At 42.0% G+C, this 27,461-nt stretch overlaps 1 protein-coding gene across 5 annotated transcripts in view; it reads right to left on the bottom strand.

The window, feature by feature from the left end:
• Positions 1 to 25,437, bottom strand: part of NCOA2 (nuclear receptor coactivator 2) — a 255,430-nt gene extending 229,993 nt beyond the window's left edge. For 2 of the 5 annotated variants that reach the window (XM_033125740.1, XM_033125745.1), the window contains exon 1: positions 25,303 to 25,411. The gene's annotated coding sequence lies outside the window, so the exon portion shown is untranslated. Of the gene's footprint in view, positions 1 to 24,805; positions 24,827 to 24,937; positions 25,054 to 25,302 lie in introns of those variants that run through there. The other 3 variants (XM_033125744.1, XM_033125741.1, XM_033125743.1) reach the window with 3 other exon arrangements.
• Positions 25,438 to 27,461: the final 2,024 nt, after the last annotated feature.

The following is a 27,461-nucleotide window of genomic DNA, read 5'->3' as shown; positions in this document are numbered from 1 at the left end:
GTTTCAGCCAATGCCCCTGACCACTAAGGGAGCGGCCTTCATTACATGAGGACCAGCGACTAAAGGACACAGGCAGAAATGCGGGAAGAAAGAAGTCTTTCCCAGATCAGTATCTTGATGTGTTAAGCAGTGTTTCAGAAAGTAATTATTACATGGTAATTCATCCTTTAGCTAAAATGTAACAGCATGTAAACCTAAATGACCAAAAATAGTTTTAGGAAGAATTTCCTGGTCCCTAAAAGATTTATATACACTCAAAGCATTATCCCCATGTCCTAGCTAGGAAATCTTCTAGCATCTACTAGACCACTTAATGTGATGAGCACAGGAGAAATCCTATATTTTATAAATGTTTATTAAACAGGTATAGCATATGACGGGGGAAGAGAGAATCAAAGTTCTCAAAATCTCTAAAAAAGATGTATCAAGTGGTTTCACGCAACCTCGTCAGGTCCCTAGCAGAAGTGTCCCTTTTCTGTGAATGGGTCTAGACAAGTGCATTACTGCTTCACGAAGTCAATCAGAACCAAGGACACATGTATCCTCCACTGTTATCTCCGTCATTGTATCTGTTCCTACCACAATTTTAGTACACTGGGGACAGTCACTAGGAAAAATGAACTGTATTTACCGATTATACATTGCACATCCCAAGAGAAAAAAGTCGTCTTTGCGCCAATTAAAAATCTTAAGTTACATATTAAAACTAGCAAGAAAACAGTAATTTGTCTTTCTCCTGTACATAAATCTTTGAGTAACTCAATTTTTGATTCTATCGTTTCCTTATGATGATTTAGTTATTAGCTTGCATATCAAAACTCAAGTACAGATGACCAACTGCTGGTTACAGGTTGAAATGCTTTTTTCTCACATTAAATTTCCCATTGAGGGATATAAAAGTGTCATGATTATGATGTTTATAAATAACTAACCAAGGCTCAAAAAAAGGCAGTCAGATTAGTTCTAAATGTTTTAAATATGCAAACGTGAGTACTTAACATATCGTTTGTGCCTTCTATAAGTAATATAGGAAACAGGTGTCAAGCAGGTTCTTAATGTGAGAAAAAAATGAAGTATCAGCAATGCCTTAAGTCAACTGCAGGCCGAAGACTGAATAACTGATTATATGTACAAGCTCTAAAAATATCTTTTGTTCTGTTTCATTTATTAGAATCATATGAATTGCTTGCCACTTACCTACACACTTCATCTAAATTCTGTTCTTTTTTAATTAAATTTATTGGGGTGACATTGCTTAATGACATAAGTATCAAGTGTACAATTCTAAAATATATTATCTGTATATTGCACTGTGTGCTCACCACTCAAAGTCTGGTGTCCAACCATCACCATCTACTGACCCCCTTTACACTCTTCATGCTCCCCTCACGCCCCGCTTTCCCTCTGGTAACCACTACACAGTTGCCTGTGTCTAGGAGTTGTTTTGTTTATCCGTTGCTTGCTTTCTTAAAATGAGATCCTACTAAGTTTCAGGAACCCCTTTTCGGGCAAATTGAATTCTCTCTCTCCCTCAAGGCAAATTCTAATTCATTATGTGTCTTCCCCCTTTCCATTGCCCCACTTTAAATTCCAAATGACAAAGAATACAAATAAGACTCATTTTCACAAGAATTCCATTTTCAAACTAATTTTTTTCATTCATTCAACAAATTACTTGGCATCTACCATGTGCCAGGCACTGAGCGAGGCAAAAAAGACGAGATCCCTGCCCTCTAGAGCTTAGAAGTGAGTGTGATTATTAGTTTCAGACTGTAAGCCTGTTATTGGCAGCCTTCATAGCAAGAGGCTCAGCCCTCTAAGCCTAAAGCAACATTCCACAATTATTCCACCATCAAGCAACATTTTTAAAGGACTGAGCAGCGCAAGACTTTGTTCCTTCTGTCAGCATTTGTTAATTCATATGTAACACATGAAATTCTGTTCCTTATGAAACAGCTTAATAGGATGAAACGACATATCTGGGATTTGCTTCAAAATATTTGGTGGGGGTTAGTCGGTAAAGGTACAGAGTGGGTTCACTGGAATTCATTACATTATCTACTTTTACATAGGTTTGAACTTTTCCATAATAACTTTTTATAAACTGTAAAAGACTTTTAGCCAATACCAAACAAATTAATTTCAAGAATTTCAGCAAGCTACACAGGAAGACAGCACGGAGTATTTCAACGCACTTTATTTTAACTACCATGGGATCCTGAATCCTAATCTTAACTCAAGTTCCCATTATTTCAAACTGCTCATTTGTTAAAGCGAAGATAGTAATGCTAATCTATCTCGTTGAAAATATAATAGGACTCTGTGATAAGTTATTATAGAGAACGCTACAAAGGTACAATGCTAAAGTATATAAACACTAACACCAATCATGGAAAAGTATTTTCATATTTTCTTTTCTAGCCTAGTAGGTGAAATGGGGTTGTTATTGCAACACCATACAATTTCCAAATGTAAAATAATATTTCTTATGTTACTCAAGCTTATAGAGGTGATGACAGAAATGTAAAACTGAAGCTAAGATAATAAAATATGTGGTATAGGGATCAAAGCTAGATGATTTTTCAAATATAACACATTTTACTTGACATTTCCCAAGAACCTCTGAAGCCCTCATTTAGAGTCAACAGCTGCTCCAGATGACGTACAATTTAAGATCTCATGGCCATATTTAGACGCACCCATAACCACAATAAATAATATCCGTACCAGCATTTTACAATATAACAGAAAGGTTACAAAGCATTTAAAGCAAGTATTTTCACATTTACTCTTCACAAAATCATGTGAGTTAGGTGAACTAACGATAATATTATTAAAAGCTAAGAATCTGCGTATGCCTCCAACTCACAGGTAGAGGAGCCAAAACTAATCCCAAAACATCTACACCCAAATTCCTTTCACTTTCTACTATCCCAAGCTGCAACTGCTGAAGGAGTTCATAATTAAAGATGTAAAACCTAAACACAGGAAAAAAATTAGAACATAAGAGAAGCTACCAGTAGCCAAATGTGTGATCTGGGTTATAAGTACTGGTGAAGATCGGGCAGGGAGAAAACCATCGACAGGCCAAGGCTATTGGAAAAGCTCTCCTAGAAGAGTGAATGGCACGTTAGCCAGGAAAAGCACAGGGGTGGCTTTCTATTTCTGTAGAACACTTTCATAATCAAGAAAACTTGTCAAATGTTTAATTGGGCTTTACTAATAAATTAATTGGCTAGAATCAAGGATTATAAAAGCATATTTTGTGACTCTTACATTTAAAATACCTATTTTTGCACAGCAAAGGAAAACATCAAAAAAATGAAAAGGCATCCTGCAGAATGGGAAAAAATATTTCCAAATCATCTATCTGGTAAGGGATCAATATCAAAAATATATAAAGAAGTCACACAACCAACTCAATAGCGAAAAACCCCACACAATCCAATTTAAAAATGGGCAGAACTGAATAGACATTTTTCCAAAGACGACATACAAATAATCAACATGAAATGGTGTTCAACATCACTAATAATCAGGGAAATGCCAGTCAAAAGGTTTGGAAAGACCTTTTTTCAAAAAGGGCAGACAGATGGCCAACAGGCACTTGAAAAGATGCTCAACTAATCATCAGGGAAATGCAAATCAAAACCACAGTGAGCTATCACCTCACACCTCATCAAAATGACAAAAGATTGTAAGTGTTGGCGAGAATGTGGAGAAAAGGGACCCTCTATGCACTGCTGGTGGGAATATAAATTGGCGCAGCCACTATGGAAAACAATATGGAGGTTCCTCAAAAATATAAAAATAGAACTGCCATATGATCCATCAATTTCAAATGAAATCACTATTTTGAAGAGATACTTGCCCCCTCCCTGCAGTATTCACTGCATTATTCACAATAGTTAAGACATGAAAACAACCTAAGGACCCATCCATGTACAGATAAAGGGATAAAGAAAATGTAATGTATATGTACAATGGAATATTATTCACCCATAAAAAAGGAAGGAAATCCTGCCATTTGCTACAACACGGATGGACCTTGAGGGCACTATGCTAAGTGAAATGAGTAGGATAGAGAAAGACAAATACCATTTGATCTCACTTCTATGTAGAATTAAAAACAAAATGAATTCATTGAAATAGAGAGCAGATTGGTAGTTGTGTGGGTGGGGAGAGATGGAGGGAATGGGTAAAGGTGGTCAAAAGATATGAACTTCCGGTTAGATAAATAAGTTCTGGGGATGTCATGTACAGCATGGAGACTGTAGTTAATAATACCATATTGTATATTTGCAAGTTGCTAAGAGAGTAAATCTGAAAAAGTTCTCATCACAAGAAAAAGATGTATACCTATGTGACGATGGATGTTGTTTGACTATACTTATTACGATGATCATTTCACAATATATACATATATCAAATCATTATATTGTACATCTTAAACTTATTAATACAGTGTTATGTGTCAATTAATCCCGATAAAACTAGAAAAAAATTAGCACATACTTTATTTTGTTTCAACAAGGAAGAAAAGGAACCAAGAGGTCTTGGCCCCGGTGTGATGAAACCATGGACGACCAGAAGACAGTCATGATGGGAAAGCTTGAGTATCTGTTGCTCCGGGCCCACCAACAGCAACTAGAATAGGTGAAGCTATTGTTGCTGCATTGTTAGATGTTGTTAGAAATTTTTGCTCGGAAATTCCAGAGGATGAACCACGGAGGGAAGTTAGCACATACATTATCCATTCTGAATAAAAATTACAGCTTTTTTGTAAAAATTAGTCTGATCCAAGTCAGAGAACGGATGTATTTCTTTTTCAACTTACCAAGGTAGCAAACTAGTACGTACCAATTGGGAAATTACTAAATGATATCATGTGCTCCAGAAGAGTTACTACAACTGATAGGGAAAAGCACTTTGTTCCCCAGAGATTCATTTTCTCACCCTGATTCACTGTAGGATCCGCTGTGTTAATAATAACGCTTTGCAATTTTATATCACTTTTCCTGCTAAAAGCTCAAATACGTATGAGTTGATATGGCACATCACAAACTACACAGATGGTACTCCACAGTTTCCACAGCTCTGACTGCATAGCTCATTTAACTTACTAATAAATGTTCCTATTTCCAGATTAAAAACAAATATGAAAAATTAAGGAAAACGATAGAAAGGCAGTGAATTTTCATACCCAATTCAGCGGCATCTATCTGAAAGGGTAAAGACTAGTAGAGCACCCAGAGCATGACAAGTTCCTTCGGATGCTTCCAGAAACGTCCACCCAAGCCACCAGGCTGCTGGGAGATGAGAGAGGGCTAGGCAGTGAGATTAATCAAGTTAATTCATATATGGGGACCCACAAAATGAATGCAGGCCACCCCAGTGTCCTGGCCCGTGTCACAAATGTAAACCTAAGTGAGCCTGTACTTACCGGAAACACCTGTCAAGGAAACCTAACGTACACTCGTCACCATCCCCAAGTCAGCTTTAGCCAGCTCACCTCGCCCTGGAAAACAGGACCCGCTGGCCTTACAAGGAAATGCCCGACCTTTTAGCCCATCACACCTCATCCCACGCTGCGTCTTCTGATGCCCTATACCCTTGCCCTTGCCTGACGGGCCTCGGGAGGAGCACTCGGCTGCCTGCCAGGCAAGGTCCTCCCCCAACACATGGACTGTTTTCCCTTGGATGAAGGACATCAAACTTGTTACTAAAGTGTTTCAGTTTGTCATTTGATAAGTTGGGACTATTTGCTGTGGGAATGTGCAACCATCAGACCTAAAAGGAAAAATTCTCACCAAAGGGGAGGCAGACCTGGGATGACCATCTTCTGTTTTAATCCCTTGACCTGTAATTACTCACTGAAGGTGGACACATGGTCAGAAGCTGGACTAGAAACAGCGTAATGATGTCGGTCTAAAGTATAACAGTGTTCCTGGGATTTATAAATCATACTTAAATTAGACTTCTTTAGAAACCAAATATTTTTAAATGGTTATATTTAAAAATAGGTAGAGGTAGACTACAATCATCCTAGCAATTTCCGTTAATGCTATTCACAAATGCTTTGCTCGTTACTAGTAAGAGAAGGCATTTAGTTTTTTGAAGTTCATGAGCAGAGCTTGTAAGTGTTCTTTACCTGTAACTATCTCATCTCTCCCTGTGGATCGGGAAGCTCTCCACTAGGGAATTTAGCTACACAAAGTTTTCCATCGTCTTAAAGTTTTCCATCGTCTGGGGGTAAATCAGTGTCCTCCATTTCTGTAGTAACTCTGGGCAAACACAACTGAATACAGGCCTCCCCCAGTATGATCTGTGAAATGTGAATTTATCTATGAAACAGGCCACATCTTGGGAAATTCACAGAATCAACTTATCTCTATGGAAAACAGAACTCTTACTAATGATCAGATTTAATTAAACTGTACAATGACAACCACTGAGGTGGAGAACAGCTAAAGAGACTTGCTTTCCTTGGTGATTCAAGTGGTTTTGTAGCATCTACTTACAGGATTATATTCAAGCTCCAAGAAAAACAAATACATGATTTTGGTGAATTATGTCCAACCATTCTTAACAAGAGTTTCATTTTTTTTTGAAATAATTATTGCATATTAAGCCACATTCTGAGTTAGTCAAAAATAGCATTCAAGTCTTACGCAGTAATTTTCTCAAAAGAAAAGGGATTTTAAATTGTAATAAAAACCAGGCCCCATTAGATATTTCTCTGAAAAATCTACGTGCAATCTCTTTGCAGAGAACACCACTGTCCACTTCTAAGGCCAACACTTAGATGTCAAACAAACATTCAGTCTCCCAGGTTAATGAAATGTGAATTTTATGTACTTTTCTCTCCTGGTATTTTCAATATGATAATTAAAATGTTCTGTAGGGGTGGCCGGGTAAAGCTCAGTTGGTTACAGCATGGTGCTAATAAAATGTTCTGTCACCTGAGTAGTTTTTAAAATACCCTCCAAAAGGTTTCTAAAACATAATATGCTTTTGCTTTATTGATTTAAATCACCCTCCTCTCAATCTTCTGCAGAAAACAGCATCATCAGCTTTGCCTTCCACTTCAGTGGAACCACATGGATGTAGCAAGGTAAACCAAATGGTACCTCACAGAATCTGTCCTCCCTCCCACCCCACCCATTGCAAGCCACTGAATTAGACCTACTAGGTGCTACAATGCTATGTGCTTATAATAACATTCAGTCATCAGAGTAATAGGACATTTACTCTAACGAATCGATCATTACGAGACAGTTTCGAATGTATCCTTACAGACGCTATCACAGAGAGCGAGCGTGACCCTTCGCATTTCTGGCACATTTAAGGAAACTGGGGCACAAGGTCACACTTGTTCAAGTGATGGCGGCAGACCACAATCCAGGCCCTGCAGCTCCTAAGTGCTGCTCCAAACTGACTTCACAGAATTAAAAAACAAATTAGAAAACCTCCTGCATTCAAGAACTCCACTGTTTGCTGGTGGGTTCTATTAACATCTTCCAACAGAACATTCCACAACTGTTAATAGATTCTCTGCGATTTTACAACCTTTCTGCCCTTCAGTGACATCATCTCGTAAGAGAGTAGGAAGAAAAAAAAAAACTAATGACAAGATCTTGAAAGAGTTTCCTTTCATTTGATCCTGAAAATGGAAATGCCTTTTCCACAGGCCAATCTGTGGCTGGTGGGATATAAAATGTCATTCGTTACTTCAGTGTGTGGTTTTCTTATCTTTCTGCTACTGAAAAACTTCTTAATATGGAAGAGTGCGCTCAAACACTGCAGGCAGAAAGACGATGGATAGTCTTGCCTGGGAACCTCCCCGCTCGCTGAGTGTCCCTATCCCTCTCCTCCTCAGGCAACTGGCATTCCTGGTGGAAAGGAGGGTCCCACGCCCCCGCCTCTCTCAGGACTGAGGCCAGGGGACCTCCAAGCCTCGCTTCCTACCACATCTATCAGTCACTTGAAGAGTCTTTAAAAAAAAGCAGAGACCCACCCATACTTTTCTAAACCTCAGAGAGATTGCGGACTTTCCATTTTGATAAGCAAAGTAGGCAAGTTATGCATTCTGAAATCTGGACTACAGACTTAGAATAAAAAGTCTATCATCCATGCTCCCAGCACATGAAAAGCAGCATCGCTTTTAGCAAAAAGCTGCCTTATCTATAAAATGATCTGCTGAAGCAGCACCATTCTGGTGCTTTCCACGGGGACCGTGTTAATTATTACCCACATCAGGAGTGGCTTTCGGGGCTAACTCCCCAGAAATGTTTCTGGTAAAACAAACAGTCCAAAATATATGTTGTGATCATTTAAATCAAGAGTTCTACACAGTAAGCACAGGAATAGTTACGACAAATAGAAAGAAGCCACATTTTCCTCTATTTGGGGGAAAAAAATGATAATTCTAGAATTTAAAGAAAGATTTTAGAAAGATTGACTAATGCCCTAGAATCCTCCTTAGTGATAAACAGATCCTTTACCGGAAGATTTCTTTAAAATCTAATTTATTCTGTTTCATCAATAATAAAACCTATTTGATCCTCACCACTTGTGAGGCAAGTAAGTATTATTATCCCCATTCAACAAAAATAGAAATTGGGCTTGAAAAACATTAAATCACCTGTTCAAAGTGACAGGGACACACACCCACAGGCAATACATGCTTAACATTATGAAACTTACTTTGAAATCATGCAAAGTTTCCCTGATTTAAAAAAAAAAAAAACAGGTATCAATTTTTACCAGAAAGTTCTTCTAACTAAAATCCCATTAGCTATAGTTTAAGAATATTGGCTTTTGTGGGACTACAGAACGGCTGGTCATTACATCTCATATGTAGGAACTTCATGTATCTCAGAAATAATTAATCCTCCTTCCTCTTCTCTTCTTTTAAAGGAAAGGACAGTAACACTGCGACTTTCTACAGCTTAGCCTGTGACAAATGACGGTTCCCAGAGATGACCACAACCTCCCAGGCCACGCGCTCATCTTCTGACTCGACTTTTCACATTCCTCCCAAGGAAAGCTGGGGTCCATGTTCCCAGATCTATGCTCTGAATCTGGATACGGGAGGCTTGTGACTAAGGCATGAGTGACCCCATGTGACTTCCACGGTTAAATCATAAAAGGCGGCACCGCTTCCTTGGAACGCTCCCTCACGGAACGCCATCGCCGCGCTGTGAGGAAGCCCGAGCAGGGACACAGAGGCCTTATGTAGGGATTCCCGCCTGTCACTCCTCCCAGGTCCCAGCCAACAGCCCACAGCAGAAGCCGGCCACATAAGAGAGCAAAGCAAGCCTCGAGCTGACTCCAGGGCTGAGCAGTTGACTCGGTCCCGGCTGTGAGCTTCCCAGCTGAGATGCCAGAATCATGGAGCAGATAAGCTGTGTCCATCAAGACACACGTGTCACACATTTTCCAATCGTGACCCACATTTGTGAGCACACTGCTACCAAGTTTCGGATGGTATATTTTGCAGCAACAGTAAACAGAACTCCCTAATCCAGAACACAAGCAAGAAATGAAAAGGAGACAAAGAATAAAAGGCTTTTTTCTGTACATTTCAAAACAAATATCCCAAATTCTGTGCCCTAAAATCACTAGCTTTATGGATACGAGTCTCTCAGATTCTCCTATAAATCTCATGAAAAGTGGATATAAGAGGAAATACAAACATACTATATTTTCTATCTTCATCCTGTGCACGTGTCTCTAGAATGCCTTTTCTCTTCTCTGACAAAATCTCAATTAGCCTTTGAGGCTCAAATCAAACACTACAGCAGCTATGAAGGCTTTCCTTACCGCACAAAATTAACTGTTTGTTCCTATAAAGTATCCATTTAGCCCTCTGCATAAATTTGTCTATTCTAATGCACATACTGTATTGTAATTACTTGTGTCTTTCCTTCCCTAAATAGTGAGATCTTCAAGGATGGGCCACTTCTTTTTTAATCTTTGTATTCCCAATGTCTGGTAGCTATGAAGCACTCGTTAAGTTTTTGCTAAATAAACAATAAACAAACCTGGTTATCTGGTTTCCAAACTCACAGCAGATAAAGTGCAGAAAATCAGAAAGAAGCAGAAACTTATTACAAATAAAAATACATTTTGTAAACATGTACACATATACACAAAAAGGATTCATAACACCCAGTGAACAGAAACGGAAACGGCAAGTCCAGCGGTTAGCTAGAGAGCCATATAGAGGGGTCTACGATTTCCAGTTACTTAGTGGAGAGACAGACACCAGTATCTTAAAAGATCTCATGGACCTCGTGAATTTTAGCACATTTCAAATCAGTTTATAAAATAGGGAAATGATACGCATTTTAAAGTATTTTCTCTTAAATGACTAATTTTAAAATTTGAGGTGCTCAAAGAAATAAAACCAGAACCAGAAAAATTAGATACACAAGACCTCATTTTCTGAAGGTGTTGTACAGTTTCACGATAATATCACTTTTTTAATATTATTTTTGCTGCCCCTGCCAACACCCAACACCTATCTTTAATGTCCCTGTCTTGGTTACATTTCAGAACCCTTAAGTACTTTCCTCCCTGCTGACCCAAAATTGCCCGTATTTGTTAAACAATAAGGCCTGTAGACAGTCCCACATTTCTTTCCATTCCTGATGCTTCTTATCTGTTTACTAAGTATATGATTTCCCAGTTTAAATATTAAAAATAACATTCCCATTACTCTTGAGAGGCATATTTGGTTTGGTTTTGTTTTATTGTGGGGGTGTCTGCGTCTCTGCGCATCCAGTCAGGGTCACAGCAAGGTTCATGGCCATTAGCCTAACAGCGTTCCACCTCCACGAGGATTACTTTGAGGAAGAGAAGATAACCTTGGTTCTAGTCTTTCTTTTTTTTTTCCTGAAGCTAAAAGTTTCAAGGTGAGAGTTATCCTGGGATTATTCAAATTCTTGTCTTATTTCTTGTTTTCTTTGAGTACTAGTGTCTTTCCCACCCACAACTCTTACGCGGAGGTTTCTAGCTCTATATTAGGAATCTAATTAGGCCTTTTCCACTGGGTTAGGTGGGTGAGACTAACCTAGTTGGTGTACACTGCACACCTGTGAGTGATTTTTACCTTTATATTCTCAAAGTGAGAATGAGCCCCGGATGAGAATGAACCACTGTGATTCGTGAGGGAAGACAGGGCTCCACCATACTTTAATAAGGTTCTCAAGTCGGAACGAGAAGTGGAGAGTACAGAGAAACTAAAGAAGCAGGGAATAATTTGGGAGTGGGAAATTCAGAAGGGAGAACGAACGAAGACACTGCAAAGAAAAAGCAAAAAACAGAAACCACCAAATTCAAAGTTAAGGTATAGTCAAGTATTCAAGAAACTCAGCTGCCACAGTCCTAAAAGCCCCAGGAAACTTTTGTCTCTGTAACGTTACTCCAAGGAAGTGTCTGAATAAAAGCTGTCTATTTAGTCATGTGGGCTACAAAATCAATGTCTCGATCTCAACCCTCCTCCCAAAAGAGAAATCTACCTTCTTCCAGGAAAAACTCCGACGAGTTCTCTGACTATAAATATTCTCTTAGGCAGGTGTTCCGTCTGCCTCTCCATCCCTCACGGCAGTAGGTGTATCTCCTTACCACGGACTTGTAGTAAGTACATCTAGGTCCAGATCTAAAGAGATTTCGGAAGGAGCATGTGCCACAAAAATGTTCTAAGATGCTACTATCTCAAGCAATAAGCTCTCAAAGGTTATGCTTTTCTTTAGCCCTAATCAAATTCATTAATACATTGAACAATTTAATTTCCTAACACTTTGGAAGAAAACTGAAGTCCCAACACTGAAAAGACTGCTTGCACAACAATGTGAATACACTTAACATCACTGAACTATACACTTAACAACTACGACTGTAAATTTTATATGGATTTTACCACAACTAAAAATTTTTTACTTGAAAACAATAAGCTTTAAAAAAGTCAGTCTAAAAAGAAAATAAAACAAAGAACAAACAAAAATTAGGGCACTGTTTCATATTAAAAGACCTATAGAAGCAAATACAATGAGTGAACTTGATTAATCCTGGTTTGAAAACCAAAGCTATAACAGACATATTGGGGACAACTGGGAAAACTGAAATAGAGGGTTGATATTTCATATTAGTTTTCTTAGGTATAACAGTGGTATTGTGTGGGCTCTATAAGATAATGACTTTAAGGCAATGTACTTTATAAATAAAGGGTCATCTGTAACTTACTTTCAAATAGTTCATCCAATACACACACACACACACACACACACACACACGGGGAATGCTGGTATTTAGCCAATCATTCTACCACATTATTGAAGCATCATGGGAGCTAAGAAATAGAGACATATGACACTGCATATCACAAAGCACAACCCTGCTTTTCCACCTGAGTTGTATACTGTTTCAACTACTTAATATATAATTGGTTGGTGACAGAATGTGAGTAGAGGACAGACAGATAAATAGCCTTCTGACTTATTCTGCAAATATAGCAATCCCACAGAATAAGGAATTATTTTTTGAGTAGAAATTTTAGGAGAAGGTTGAGAATATTTTTATAGGTGTTGCCACAAATATATATTAATATGTGGACCATGATGGCTTTGCTCTTCAGACAGCTGTAGAATTTCATTATTTCATCTATTGAGACATCAGCCCTTCAAGTGACAGTTTCGTTCTTTTTTATCACTTCTTCAAAGGAAGTATTTAAGTGCCTAACCTGGTATACTTTCTTTGTATTTGGCTTTGTTTTATTACCTTTCCAGAACTACTGAATTTCCCCAAGGTTTCCTTTACCTTTTTTCTCCTCTTTCCACTATAAACTGAGATTATTAATCCTTCTTCTCACCATAGTGTCAAAATATTCTGCAGGGGAAAATTTAATAAGTCTGGGTATGAAAAATGTTCAGTTTGACTGAAGCCACAAAGCCAAAAATTTAAGTCTTTATTGTTTCTGATTTGAAGGTAAGTGGACTTTCTTGTTATATACATTTTTGAAAAATCTGTAATCAGTGTAATAAGCAATTTACTAATAACCTCTGAATATTGTTAGACTCCATTTGTTTTGATTATATACATATCGCTATTAACTGAGATCACTAATATAAACTCCCACATAGAGTTTTACCTCAAAGGATTGCTTCCTAAATTTTAGAATAACATTAGCTTTCTCTAGGCAAATCAAAGAGCATGTGAACCAACATACATGTTCACTAGAGGCCCAGAAGAACAGACTCACAGGTACAAAGGCTCAGGTAAAGAGTAGAAATAGGGAAACGTGGGTTTGTGACAGATCTTATTAGTGTTTGGCAATGTCATGCGCTAGTGAGTGGGGAATTATTATTATAAAAGGGATTTTTTGGGCAGATCAGTCTATTAATGATTTAGAGTATGGAAGAAGAATTTGTTAAACCACTTCAAAATATAGTTTTAAAATGAAAGCCTTTAAGATGTTCTATGTACTATTTGAGAGGAGGGGGAGTATGAATAAAAAAATATGTAAATATATAATTTCCATCCTTACCATGTACCCCAAATTTAGCAAACCAATAAGAACACAGGTACCATATTCTGTTGTACCTGTTTTAGTCAGACAATAAGCCAATGCATATAATCATTTTAGACATAGTTATAGAACACAACAGACGGACGAATTTTAATGCCAGTGTTTTAGTTTATCGTTTTTCTCCTTGATATTGAACTTCAAAGAATGTATACCAAAAACTCTAATTTGCTTTACTAACATGTTATCAACTCACGCTCCATGTATTTATCTAAACCTCCCCAAAAAAGTCTGTATAAGTGGCCTAATCCACTAAAAGTAACAAGTACTCTAAGTTTACTATTCAGTTTGATAAAGTTGATAAACTAGTAATAGTACATCCTTAAAAATCTTTCCAGCTGCAAGAGCACGTATGTGCCTTCTACACATACCTTCATCACGTTACAGAGTTCTGTCAAGGCTCTTCTTTCCCTCAGTATTTTCCATTCGCGCAGTCCTAACCTCTGTGCCTAGATTCAACACAGCAGCTCCTCTGGAGGCCACCTCCAGTTTCTTACTGCTGCCACTCTCTTTTTTACCCCATTACACACTCAATGAATCCCTTTCTCGAAGAAGAGTAAACATCTATGAAGAAATGAGGCAAGCCCAGAAAGATTGGACTGAAGCTGCTAGAGACACCTGAACCCACTGGGAACGTTCTCAAGGAGACCAGAAAAGCGCTAGCAGAGCCTGGAAAACACTGTCACTCAGGGAGAAGGCGTCCCTCACTCCTGAGGCCACGCCAGGCAAAGGCAAGGAGCGCAGTCTCGGAAAGTCACAGCCCCAGAAGCCTGCCCTTGCCTTTCCTGGTCTTTACCTGTTCTTGGGTGGTGTCGTGCCCTCACTCCCACTGATAAAGGGCAAAGAATCCCCAAATGCTCAGTCTGGTGACACCGTGGGGGTGGAAGGGCTGTGGGGCTCAGAGGCGCCAGGAGGCAGCAGGCCCTTCTCAGCACTGTCCTCTGATCCAGAACTAAGGACGCAGCTCAGAAGGCTCCATCCGGGACTGCTGTGACGGGCACCCCGACGCAGACAACTGGTGACGCAGACACAGGTGATGACCTCTGGCACCTCCATCCCCTGGGACTCACCCCAGGCTCGCTCTCTCCTGTCTCCTCTCCCTCGCCTTCCCCACCAGGTCAATGGCTGCCCCAGTGACAGTGACAGTGAGAAGAGGCAGGGAGCAGCTGAGGACCTCTTCTAACAAGAAGCATGGCCCTTGCAGGAGTGCCAGCTCACCTACAGCGTGCAGGGAGGGCCAGGCCAGATGCGCCCAGGTCCCATCCCTTCCTGCCCAAGCCTCTGCCTGCCTACATCCCAAAATCTGGGTTCCCTCATCTCCTGGCTCTTTTCACCTTTTCTCAAAGGGAGAATATTTACTATTGCAATGAGGTCATCAATGATTATGGGAATGTTGTCGTTATTAAGTGACTGTCCTTTAACCAGAGAAAGATTCATGCTCCAGTTTTATTTCTAATGTCCTTCAATGTCCAGGCATTTTGTTGACTTTTGTCACTGTCAAATGTACCCATCAATGTGTTCAGTTCACAAGAACATCATGTCCTTTTTCTTGTGTTACATCTAATAGCTCAAAGCCTTTCATTATTAGTACAATTCTTAATTTACTATTTATTTATAAAAGACCCTGGTGGTGCTAGAATAAAAGGACATCTTAGAATAGAAGAAACATGTTTCTATCATACTTTTATTATAGAAAAGCTTTAAGAAATCAAGATTTCAGTACTACTCAAAACAGCAACAAGAACACTGCACAAAAAATAATTCTCAAAATAGAATTACGGAAACGGAACATACAACACTACACCACCAAGAACTCCACACAGGCAGGTGCTCCTAAGGTTTAGAAATTTGGTCACAATTTTCCCCAATCTCAAATCACCTTAGTATTTCCAACTTACGCCCGTTCTGACCACTTAACTCTAATGAACACTTTCAGGATATCTAACGCTATGGAATCCGTAACACTATCCTTACGCAGGAGAAATAAAACCCCTAAAAGCCGGGGAATGTAACACTCGATCCTATTAGACAACAGAGGCGCAGCACCCCGTCTGCAGGACCGCAGCGGCCAGCAGGCGACCAGCTTCCAACAAGTCAGCCAATTAGTGCACCGTGTCTGTGTTAAGTGATCTGTTTTCAACCTCACGGCTTCCTTAACAGATAGCCAGCTTCTTCACTGAGTGCTGTTAGCAGAGCAAATCTGTTTGGTAAAGAGGGAAACCGTACATCATGATCATACGTGAAATACTTCACGAGCCCAACAGACTTCTTCACAATCCTGACTGTGCTCCTTTCACTACCACCCATCTTCCAGCTCCAACTTCACGGAAAAAAACTGAGCAAGTTGGGGCGGAAGAGGTTAAAGGAGGCCGAGGAGAATCTACAGAAGACTGAGACCCAAATGGAAGCAGTCTCAAGTGATGCCCTTCTTTACCACTCCATTCTCACTTCCAGGTAATGAGCGGTGCTGCGTTTCATCTCCCGGCACAGGACGCCCAACACCAGAACCACTGCCGCCCCGCAGAATCGCCTCAGCACCCCGTCTCCAGAACTATCACAACCAGCTTTTGTCATTTCAAGACATACTATGACGGAAAAGAAAAATATGATTCTGTTAAATTTGTAGAAATGCATACATTCCTGATACTCTGTATTCCTTATTTAGGAATCTAAAAATATATGAGAAAGAATTTGCTACCTACGCGCCAACAATAACTAGAGGTGATTACCTAATAAACATATTTATGAATAATTCTACTTTTAAATATATACCAGCACAGTAAAAATGTATTTTAATATTTTTTTATCCATATAACTATCTAAATTTTCCATTTAGTTTGACTCTAGAGATGCCCAGAAATGACGCAAATCTATAGGCTCCCCTATGATATGCAATTCAATTTTTAAATTTACATTTTGACAAAAACGCAAAGCTTTTCATTATCAAACAACAATAGAATTAGACATTTTCATCTAAATTACTATTAAATAGTCTCACAAACCCGCCATAACACCCAAGAAAAGGGAAGTCATTTCATGTCTGAATTATGAGCTGATTGTATAAGCAGCGCTCATCTAGAAAAGACAACCCTCATTTAGACGGGCACTTCAATGGGCAGAGAGATCAGTCAGCACCAACAGGAGCTTCCAGAACTCACTCACACTCTGCATGTTAAGCTTTGGAGATGTGGGATCACATTTCATACGGACACACTAAATGAACAGAAAATACCGCGCATTACATTTTCATCTGTGACAACTAGTCTTCCGTCCTCAGCAGCTGGAACACTAAACGCAGTGCATGATGACCCCCACATGTGCCTAAGGTGAAGGGGTTCCCTGGAAGCCCTGCTCACTCCCTCCAAACAACTGAGCAGACAGAAGAATTCCACAAATAGCAGAGCACAAATCAGACGACTGCATGTATTACCAGCACCTCCATCCCCTGGGACTCACCCCAGGCTCGCTCTCTCCTGTCTCCCTATCCTCCACAATCAAGTTTTCTTGAACTTATTTTCTGAGCTTTTAATTGTAAGAAACAATAGGCAACCTGAACAGGATTTTTCAAAACACACTCCTACCCATTTTCCCTTTCCTAGTGGAGAATTACTGTGTTATCTCAACAAAGCACTGGATAAGGCAAATCCACACTATGCTGGAAGGAAATGTAGCCTACCAGCTAGCAAGAACAGAAGTTAAGAGGGCAGGGCTAAGGTACAATGTTTGCCTGGGTTCAAACTCCTCTCTAGTAGTCTGGCTACGTGACCTTTGGCAAGTTATCTGACAGCTCTATGCCTCCACTTCCTGAACGATTAAAGAGGAATGATATTATTATCATATCACTGCATTACAGTGGAAACATACAAAAGTACACAAAAAGGGCATCTTAATCCTAATACCAGGCTCTTAGTGAGCACTCAATAAACATTATTCGTTTTTACATCTATTACAGTTCTTCTTCTGTGAAAATTAAGACACAAAAGAACCCTGCAATTTAAGAATTGTTACACACTGGGCTTTTTTAGTGCAGATGGCAAGGTAATTAACATCTGTCCAGGTTTAGGCCTGCCTTGAGGCAAGGGTTTGGGAGATACCTGCTGACATTATTTGCAGGACTGGACCCATTCGAATCTATTCATCCTTTTTTATGGACTAAACAACGAGACTGAGAGTCTTATAAAGGCCTGCAAACATTTACTTATCAGATTCCTTGAAGGAAGACATTCTCATTCGCAGACTCACCATTCCCTCTGATATTTATTTCTTTCCCTACTCACTGGGCAAAGTTAATTTCCCCCCAAAGTTTTGCCCATAGGCACAATGACTTAATACTCTTTAAGCTTCATATTCTGGAAATGGGGGTAACCTCTATTTTATAGGGTTGTGCCAAAAATGAAAGATTGAAACACATCTCAAAAAGGCTATACAGTTCCGACCTATCCGTGGGGGATACATCCTATGAACCCCAGTGGATGCCTGAAACACGGATAGTAAGAAACCCTGCATATACTGTTTTTTCCTGTATATATGTACCTATGACAAAGTTTAATTTATAAATTATGCAATTTCACAGATAGAAGATTCAGTCTTCCATAAATCTTAGCAACCTCAGCATACGATTTTTTTTCTTTTCTTATTAAGTAGAGAACTTTCACCTTTTCACTTGAAGGAAGTACCTGATGGCTTCTCTTTGGCATATCCAAATTGCCAGCATCACTACTCTTGCTATTTGGGGCCCACTCTTAAGTAAAATAAGGGTTACTTGAACACAAGCCCTAACATGCCACTAGAGTCAATCTAATAACCTAAATGGCAACTAAGTGACTGATCAGCAATGTAGACACTGGACAAAGGGATCAGTCATGTCTCAGGTGGGACGGAATGGGACAGTGTGGGATGGCATGAGATTTCATCATGCTACTCAAGCACGCAATTTAAAACTTATAAATTGTTTCTTTCTAGAATTTTCCATTTTCAGACTGTGCTTGACCGTGGGCAACTGAAACTGCGGAAAACAAAACTGTGATTAAGTGGGAACTACTACAGCAGGTTGCTGACACTCAGCGATAGTTGCTTTTATCATTGATGTTATCGTTACTCTCCCAATATAAGCATTTTAGTCAAAAATGTTACATCTAGAAAAACGGACAACCATCACAGAACACCTGTGAAAGGCTGCGCAAGGGAGTTTTCCATCCTTTACAAACTTAGGGTAGTAAAGCCCAGACTGTCCCAACCTTGAAGCAGCGACAGATAACACACAGATAATCCATAGAAATGGAAGGTCCCTGACATATTGCGCCGTCACCTTCAACCAACTAAAGACTACCATCCTGACCACATATGACATAATCTCAGAGGAAATAAAAAACGAATTATAAATGTTCATACTTTTATTAAAGGAAACTTATTTACTCATAAGCTAATCAGTCAAGAGGGCATTTAGCAACCTTTTTACTGTAAACATTATAATCCTACCTTCAGGGGAAAAAACCCAAACCCAAATCAGAGCAGAATTTTCTGACATTATGTAATTAAAATTATACACACACAAAAAGGGAACAAATCTTTAGTATCAAAGCAAACTAAAATTAAGGCAAACATGTCCCTTTCCACCTTCTCCCCCACCAAAACATGTCACCCATTGTATGTTCCCGCTTTAATCACCAGCCTTGTGACGGTGTGTACTATCTGTGGACCCTGTGAAAAAAGAAAGCTATTAAGAACTCCTGGTGGTAACTGGGCTCAAATTTTAGAAAACAGAGCCTAGCAGCCATTTCTAAACAGGGGCCTCTCACACAAGCCACACTTCAGCGCTGCCTGCCTGCACTGTGTTCCTGCCATCTGAGCCAGCCCTTATAAAGGAGTTCCTGAAATTGTATTTCAACCAATAGGACTGAGGCTTTCCCCATCCAATGGGAGCTACACAGCTAAAGCCCTTCACCAAGCAACCTGAGAAGCTTCATTCTGACCAATCAGGGCAGTGCTTTTTAGACCAATCAAACTGTGAGGATTTGGAGCCCTCATTTGCATGAGTATGAACAATCAGGGAGAGAGGGGGCAAGGACTTCTCTCTATATAAGTCAGCTCCCCTCTGACTAAGAGTCCACTTTCCCTTTCTACCAAAGACAGACAACTGCATTTCCCTGGCAGGAGCTGAAGTCTCGCCAAAGCAGAGCAGGCCTGCACACAGCAGAGCAGGGCGGCCTCCCAGCCATGCTGCTTCATAATTGAACTGGAACACTATTGAGCTGTTCCACAGCAGTGTTCAGTCGTGCTGTATCACAATTGAGCTGTCTGCACTGAATGAAGTTTCCTTCTTCACTGCACCTCAAATTGGGGATTCCTGTTGGTGTTGAATTGCCACCAACAACCACTGGTTGATATAAACTGCCAATGCTGGGACACTCAAATGCTCATTAAATAACAGAACAAATGAATGAAACAATGCTTAGATGAGGTAAGAATGCAAAGACAAGATCTAAAAACCCCAAAACGAGGATTAAGTTGGCCATCAGGAACTCCTAACAGTTCATGATTGGCTGCTTATACGGCATAAATTCTGCCAGAATTAACCTGCTAACTTCAATTTTCCATGTATCTGTCAATTGATACCCAAAGTAAAAATTATTTTTTCTTTCAGAACCTTTAACTAGCTGCTAATAATAACTACCTAAAGATACCTCCTCCTTTTCTTATTTAAAATTAACATACTGTGTCCAAAAGCCTCAAAAGCAGCTAAGTAAAATACCGCCATAGGTCCCCTGCTTATTTAATTCTCTAGAAATTTCCAACTAGGGAACCATCTGAAAAATGTCTTAGAATCAGTGTTTCCACAATTGCATTACGTCATCACAGCCACAGGAAGCCACAAATGTGGTCACTGATGGACATTTAAAACATAAAATCCTTGCCCTAAAAACCAAGAGTATTATGATCTAGCTGCAGGCCAGAGTCTCTTAATTTCGGTTACCTTCATTGTACAAATTTACCTTTAAGAGACTCACTCCTTTTCATAATCAGTTTTGCCTCAGTTTTTACAAAAGCTAGGAAAACTACACCAGCTTCTAAAATATCCACAAAAGTCACATTCTCACCTCTATTTAGAAATTAGTATCTAGAATCCATAAAGGATGTGTTTTCTTTATGCTGTCTGAATTGAGGGTCAGTAACACTAAAATTGTATTTTATAGCTTTTCCAGACATTACTTTTAATAGACTTTAAAGAGTAACAGGACATAATATTCTTTCGTCACTTTGAAATTCATAAACCCTTCTACAAGCCTTTAAAACAACAAAAGGAAATAAACACATAAACGCTAAGAACATCTTTTTTGTTTAGAAAACAACGCATGGAGGTAAAATTAGCTTGAGATATCAGAGAGTATTAAAAAAAAAACAGGGTTTCGTTCTGTGTTCCTTTAAATGGCTTTCCTTATTGGTATGTAGATATAGTCTATTTCATTAGGGGAAAAGATCCTGATTTGTCGATGATTTTATGATTTACTGCAATAAAAGACCAATACCTTAAAGCAGTCACTTATTTTCTCCCTCCTATTCTCTTAATTTAAAACTGATAGAGCATGTAATAACATAATTACCAAACAAAACTATAAACACAAAATATTGAAAAGCTAGCAATTTCTTAAATAGCAGTTTTGCCATAGAAATAGCTAAGCATTAATTATGCTTTCAAATATAATTTCAACCATGACATAATAATGGTCAAAATATCAAAGAAGGGCAGACCGTGCATTTCAGAAAACTAATCTTCTAGAAAAATTGTTTAAAGAGACCCTTGCCCTACTTTTTATTTTTTGCTACCCAACATCCTAAGGACTACTTAAAAGAATCGCTTTTAAACTCAATACAACACAATTTTTTCTAAGAAATCCAAGCTGCCAAATTATGGGTCACATTTCAACCTGATGTGATTTGAAACAGCTAAGGTACTGAATCCTTAAATATAGGGTGTGTAATGGAAGCACACCCTACTCACAGGTCCTTGATTCTGAGGCTTGGGAAGCTTTAATATGATGTAACTATAGATAAAGCCAACCAAGGAGCATCAATTACCTCTTTACGCACTTTTATACCACAGCCCAAGTCTTCCTCCCATCCTTACATTTTACATTTCCAGTAAAATGCTCCTCTAACACTGAGCAAAAGTCATGTAAATATTTAACCAATGAAGGGTTAAAATCAGAGCCAAACTACCTAAAAAATATTAAATTCATAATTGGTGAGCTCTTTTCTACCCTCTGTTCCAGTATCCTGACATCTAAAAGTCAAAGAACTCCTCTGTTAAGACTGAAATTCCCAGGAGGAAGAAGGCTCAGATCCCGTCTGAGAGCACACAATGGAATCACAGCTGACGATGCACAGCTTTTTCTAGATGTCTCCGTATGCTTGAGAGGTTTCTTTTCCCCCCTAGCCAGGCATTAGGGGACTTGCTACTCTGCCACCAAGAACCGGAGAACATCTTCAAAGACTGCTATAGAGAATGAAGTAAAATAATTTGTTGCTCTCAAATACAGAAAAGAGAAAGAAGGGCACATGTCAGAATGGCCATCATTAACTAAATTAACTAATGATTTGGGGGCGAGGTTTCAATGTTGTCAAATTTGGAATGTTGTTTAATTTATAATACACCCTACTGGCAAGCTGTTTGTTTTATCTTCATGGTTTTCAGTATTCTATCACTAACATAACACCTCAAAGGCTACAGCAAAATGCAATTAATTTTTGTCTAAATGAATACTCAAAATTACACTGGACTGGAAACTCACGTTATAAATCTGAAAGTATATTATAACAACACATTTGCAGGGTGTGGTACTGTCCCCTAAAACTACAGGCCCCCTCAATTCTTTCTTAGTAATCCAATATTAATAAAAGATTGAGAAACCAGTATAAACATCATGCACACAAAATTCCTCAAAAAAAAAAACCTTCCAAAGATTAGTTAAACATATGGGATACTTATCACAAAATGAATGGATTCATTCTCAATTTAATATTATTCATTCTTTGAACTCCCAAAGATTCTGCAAATTCCAGTTGGGAAAAGCAGCCTTGCTGCTGTCAGTATGCACTAACCTCACCAACAAAGAACAGGAACACACACACACACACACACACACACACACACACACGGTGTAGCAGCTGCTGTCTTTAAGAGGCTACTCCGGCCCAGCAACCTGTGATCTTTATAGAGAACCAAAGACCTACCTTCCCTTTTCTTAAAAGTCAGGAGTTGAGAAAGTCACTAGACTGAACGCAACCAACAGCTTAAAACCACCAAAGATGTCTCCTAACCTTGCATAAAACCAGAGAAGTGCCCACACACGGTCCAATTCAGCAGCGTTTAACAAAAAACTAAAATAATTTATTTTTAAGAATCTTTTGTGTGGGAGTAATCTGGCAAACTACATTTTACTCAGACTTCTTTTCTGTAGACAAATATTCTTTAATTAGCTTTACTCCTTAAATACCAACGCTTTATGTTTCAAACAGAGATGCTTTGGTTACTGATTTCATTTTGTTTACTCAAGAAAGAGGGAAAAAAAAGAAGAAAAGAAATGCATAACATAAAACCACAACTTTTTTTTAAATGTGATCCCCATATGCCGAACTTTCAAGTGCACTTTGGGAATTGGCGGTCTAATTAAACAAGGAACCAGTGAAGCCATTACAAACAATGATACTTTACACTCCCAATAATCAATTGACGTAAGGGTATTCAGGTTCTGAGTACCCTTGCACATTTCACTGTTCCCACGCCGGAGTAGCTGAGTCAAACCGAGGTAGAGGTAAACAGGTAACTCCTATGACCCTCAGCACGTAAACCGGGCGCTGAGGTCCAGAACACGATCACTACGATATATGCCATTTTAGAAACGGGCCTGGGAGAGTTACTGCCACATCGTAAGTGGCTTTAGACTTCGTCGTGTGTAACATCTCGTATGGTACCAGTGAAATACTGTATTTCGTTTACCTCTAAATGGCTCCTTGGGTCAGAGGACCTATAAGTGATACTACCCTACAGATCTAGGAGCCGGTGACTAGGGATGGACCAGAGTGGATAGCTCTTGGCGTCTCCATGACTCCCCCGCCCGCGTGCAACTCTGCTCCAACTGGTCCGGAAGAAACCCCGCCCCCTTCCTTCCTCCAGCCCTCACGATTGGCTTACCCACACCCGGCAGGTCAGCTCCCCGCCTTCGATTGGCTCACTGCTCCATCAGTCACACGCAGTGAGATTCGGGTCGGTGGGAGGGGAAGGTATTGGAGGTGGAGTGGGAGTGGGATTAGAGGACGGGGTGGCGTAGGAGGGTGTTCAAGCTCCGTCCCCGGTTTGGGAAAGTTTCCCCTACCAGTGATACACCCAGAGGCGTTAGGCCCAGTCTAGGTCCGAGCTGGTACTAGAGGCTCGGGTCCCCGATTCCCGCCCCTCGGTCCCGCAGGCCCCGGAAACCACTAGGGGGAGGGGGAAGAGGGAGGGACCATCTAACCAGGGAGCAACCCACCCCCGATCTCGGAAGAGACGCCTCCGGGACTCCCTGGAGGGGCCGGGAACAGGGAGTTCCAGCACGCAGAAACATCCCTGGCCCCCTCCCCCGGCACCCCCCAGGGGCCCGAGAGAGAAGGGTCCCCCGGCCCGGGGCGTGACCGTCGCTCGCCGGCCCAGAGGAGCCCTCCCGCTTCCCGCCTGGGGCCCTGAGGGCCTGTCCCTTCAGGGGCGGGGAGAAGGGGGAAAGAAAAGGGGGCGCTGGCGAGCCAACCCGGAACCTCCCGGACCGCCTCCCACCCCCAGCCCCGGCCCCAGCGCGCCTCCGGCACACATGCCCGCACCCAGAAAGTTAAGTCAGGGGCGAGCCCAGCTCGGCGCCGCCGCGGTCCGGCCCCCGGCTCCCCGCCCCCACCGCGGCCCGGCCTGCTCGGCCCCAGCGCCCCGCCCGCCGCAGCTCCTTCCCGTCCGCCCGCGGCGCGCGGTGCCCCTCGCCCCCCGCCCCCGGCGCTGACACGGGCCGGGCCGGGCCGCCGGGCCGCGGCTCCCCTCTGCCCAGCATCTCACCCCGCCGGCCGCCCTGACTACGCGCTTCACCTTCACACATACACCCCAGCACTTCCCGAGTCCTGCCTCCCCTCGCCCGGCTCCCACCCTCCGATGCAGTCGCTCCGCGTTTCCATTAAAGAATGGACCTTCTCAGGATTCACCTTCCCGTGTCTGCCTCGCAGCTCCCAAGGGGGCAAGAGCCTAGATCCTCGCCGACCCCGCACCCGGCTGGGAGGCGGGCGCCGCGCTCCTCCGGCGGGGGCCGCGCCCGCACCCCCGGCCTCCCGGCTCACCTCTCGCCGGCGCCGCGGGCTGCAGCCTCCGCCCGCCTCGCGCTCCGGGACTCGGCTCCCGAGCTCTCGCACAGCGCTGGAGCGCCTCCTTTCTCTCCCAGGGACTCCGCGTCTCCCCACCGCTTCCCGCCCTCCCCACCCCCAAGCCCCAACTCCCCAGCTTCGCGGCGCCTCAGGGATGCAACTCCGGTTTTCCGCGCACTCCGGCAGCAGTCCCCGTACACAAAACAGCCCTCTCGCCGGCGCACCGCTCTGCCCGGCTCGGCGCAGGAAGGGCAATCGCGGCGGGGGGTGGAGAGGCGGCGCCCCCCGCCCGCCGCCCGCCTCGCGCCCGCCCTTGAGGCCCCCAGGGAAGGCGCGGTTACCGGCTCGGGTCGGTCACGCCGTCAGGTGCCGGCTGCCGTCGGCGCTGACCTTCGCCGCCGAAGCCGTGGCTGAGGCTGCGGCCGCCATGTTCCCGTGTTAATAACTGCTGCCTGGTTGTTTATTTCAATGGAGATCCTCCCCCAACTCCCTCCTCCTCCTCCTCCTCCTCCTCCTCCTCCGCGTCTCTGCACTTGCGGAGAGAGACACAGACCGCGCGAGCTCGGCAGCAGGGGAGGGGGCTCGGGAGCCAGGCCGTCCCTCCCTCCGCCTCCCAGGCTGTGGCCGCCGCCAAGTCTTGTCACTGGGGAAAGCACGGGGCGGAAACTTGCCTCCCGCGCCCCCGGGGAGGGGGCAAAGGTGGACCGAGGGTTCTCCCGAGAGCAGACCCGGGCCGCGGGGTCCCCACCATCTCCGTCGGCAGTCCTCTGAGAAAGCGACCTAGGGGAGAGGTGAAGAGTGAGGGGAGAGGGGACAAAATGGGTGACTGTGGTAGAGGGAGGGTGACCTAGGGGTGACTGGAAGTGAAGGGAGAGTAAACAGATGACTCCACGGGAGGGCAAAGGGCAATGCCAAAAAAGAAAGCGAGCGGATGGGACTGGCCGGGGCTACGGAGTGGAGGCGGTGGGATCTTGGGGCTGCAGACGGCGGGGAAGATGCCCCCAGACGAAGATCGGGGAGAGCCAAGTGCCAGGTTCGCCCGGGAGGAGCCTCCCGCATGCGCCCCGGCCGGGCCCCTCTGCCAGCAGCCTGCACCCCTCGGGCGCACCTCACACGCCCGGCGCCTGCTGCTGTGCGCCCTGGAGGCGCCCCTGGTCCATCAAGTCTCTCTCGGTTCCTACAAGGATAGGCAGATCTCCTGTTGCTGCCGTTATCTCAATAGGGGATGGAGGGCGCGACTACGGAGGCGAGCTTAAAGGGGTGCCACCCGGCACTTGCAGGGTAAAGCAAAAGTGCACACAGTGTAAAACCTAACCTAGTTGAGCATTCTTGTCACGACACGAGTCACAAAAGTTCTTGATTGGAAAGTCCACTTTCTCGACAACCCGAAAGTCATGTTGGGGGAGAGCCCTGGAAGGTAGCACCGAAATTCGAGGAGACCTCTCGTTGAAATGTTACTTGGATCAGATTTACGGTTTGGAAAAGCAAGTTCTTCCCAACTTAGATATAATTAGTCGGAAAAAATGAGCAACATTTATTTAACAGATTTTCTTAGTTTTAGTCTTATAATGAGAAAGGTCACTTGTCATAGAAAATGATAGTGTTTATTGAACACTTACTATGTGCCAAGTGATTTATAGACACTGGATTTTGATCCTCAAACCTTATGGAATAATTACCATTCTATCCTTCACACACACAAAATGAAGCTTAAAGAAGTAATTTACTTAAGAGTCATACAGCCAGGAAGCTAGGGAGGATTTGAGCCCAGTTCTGGTGGGCTCCAAAGCCCACGCTTTTAATGGTGTCTGCAACCTCAAATTTGTGGGAAAACCACCAATTTTATTTTGGGAAAGAAAAAAATATGTGTGTATATGTGTGTGTGTTTGACTATAGATAGAAAATGTTTAGAGAGACACAAGTTGTTACCACTGGGGAGTATAAGTGGGTGTGTAATGGGGTACTTCCAGTTTTATTTTTTTTACACTTAACTATAGTGTTTGAAATGTTTGCATTGGCCATGTATTAATTTAGTAAATTTTTAAAGATTATTTTAATTACCTGGCACGAATTATTTTCCCCCAAAACACAGAGCTCTCCAAAAATCTGGGAGAAGAAATGGGAAATGGGGTTTTCTTTATGGCCTGTCTTCTTCCATTAACTAGTCCATTGTATTCCTACAATGAGGTAGTAGTCACCTGAGGCCTGTCACATTGCTGGACTTAGATTTCTTTCCTGTCCTCACCCCCAACTCTGAGTTGTGATAAAGAAAAGATTCTCCTTCTTGCTTTCTCTCCCTCCCTTTTTGGCACAAGTCCAGAGTCCATCAGTCCTCTGAAACAGTAGATTTCACACTTTCAAAAACCACCCATGATATCTGTGCAAATAAATGACTCTCCATTGCATTTCCATATTACTCAATAAAACTTACTACATGCTGAAGATACACGACTCTGTCTACAAAAATAAAACAAACAAAAACATCTGACAGCATAGCATA

The sequence above is a fragment of the Rhinolophus ferrumequinum genome, chromosome 14 (assembly GCF_004115265.2).
Source record: "Rhinolophus ferrumequinum isolate MPI-CBG mRhiFer1 chromosome 14, mRhiFer1_v1.p, whole genome shotgun sequence".
Taxonomy (NCBI): domain Eukaryota; kingdom Metazoa; phylum Chordata; class Mammalia; order Chiroptera; family Rhinolophidae; genus Rhinolophus; species Rhinolophus ferrumequinum.
Note: the sequence above shows the minus strand (reverse complement) of the source record. Positions and strands in the feature narration are given on the sequence as shown.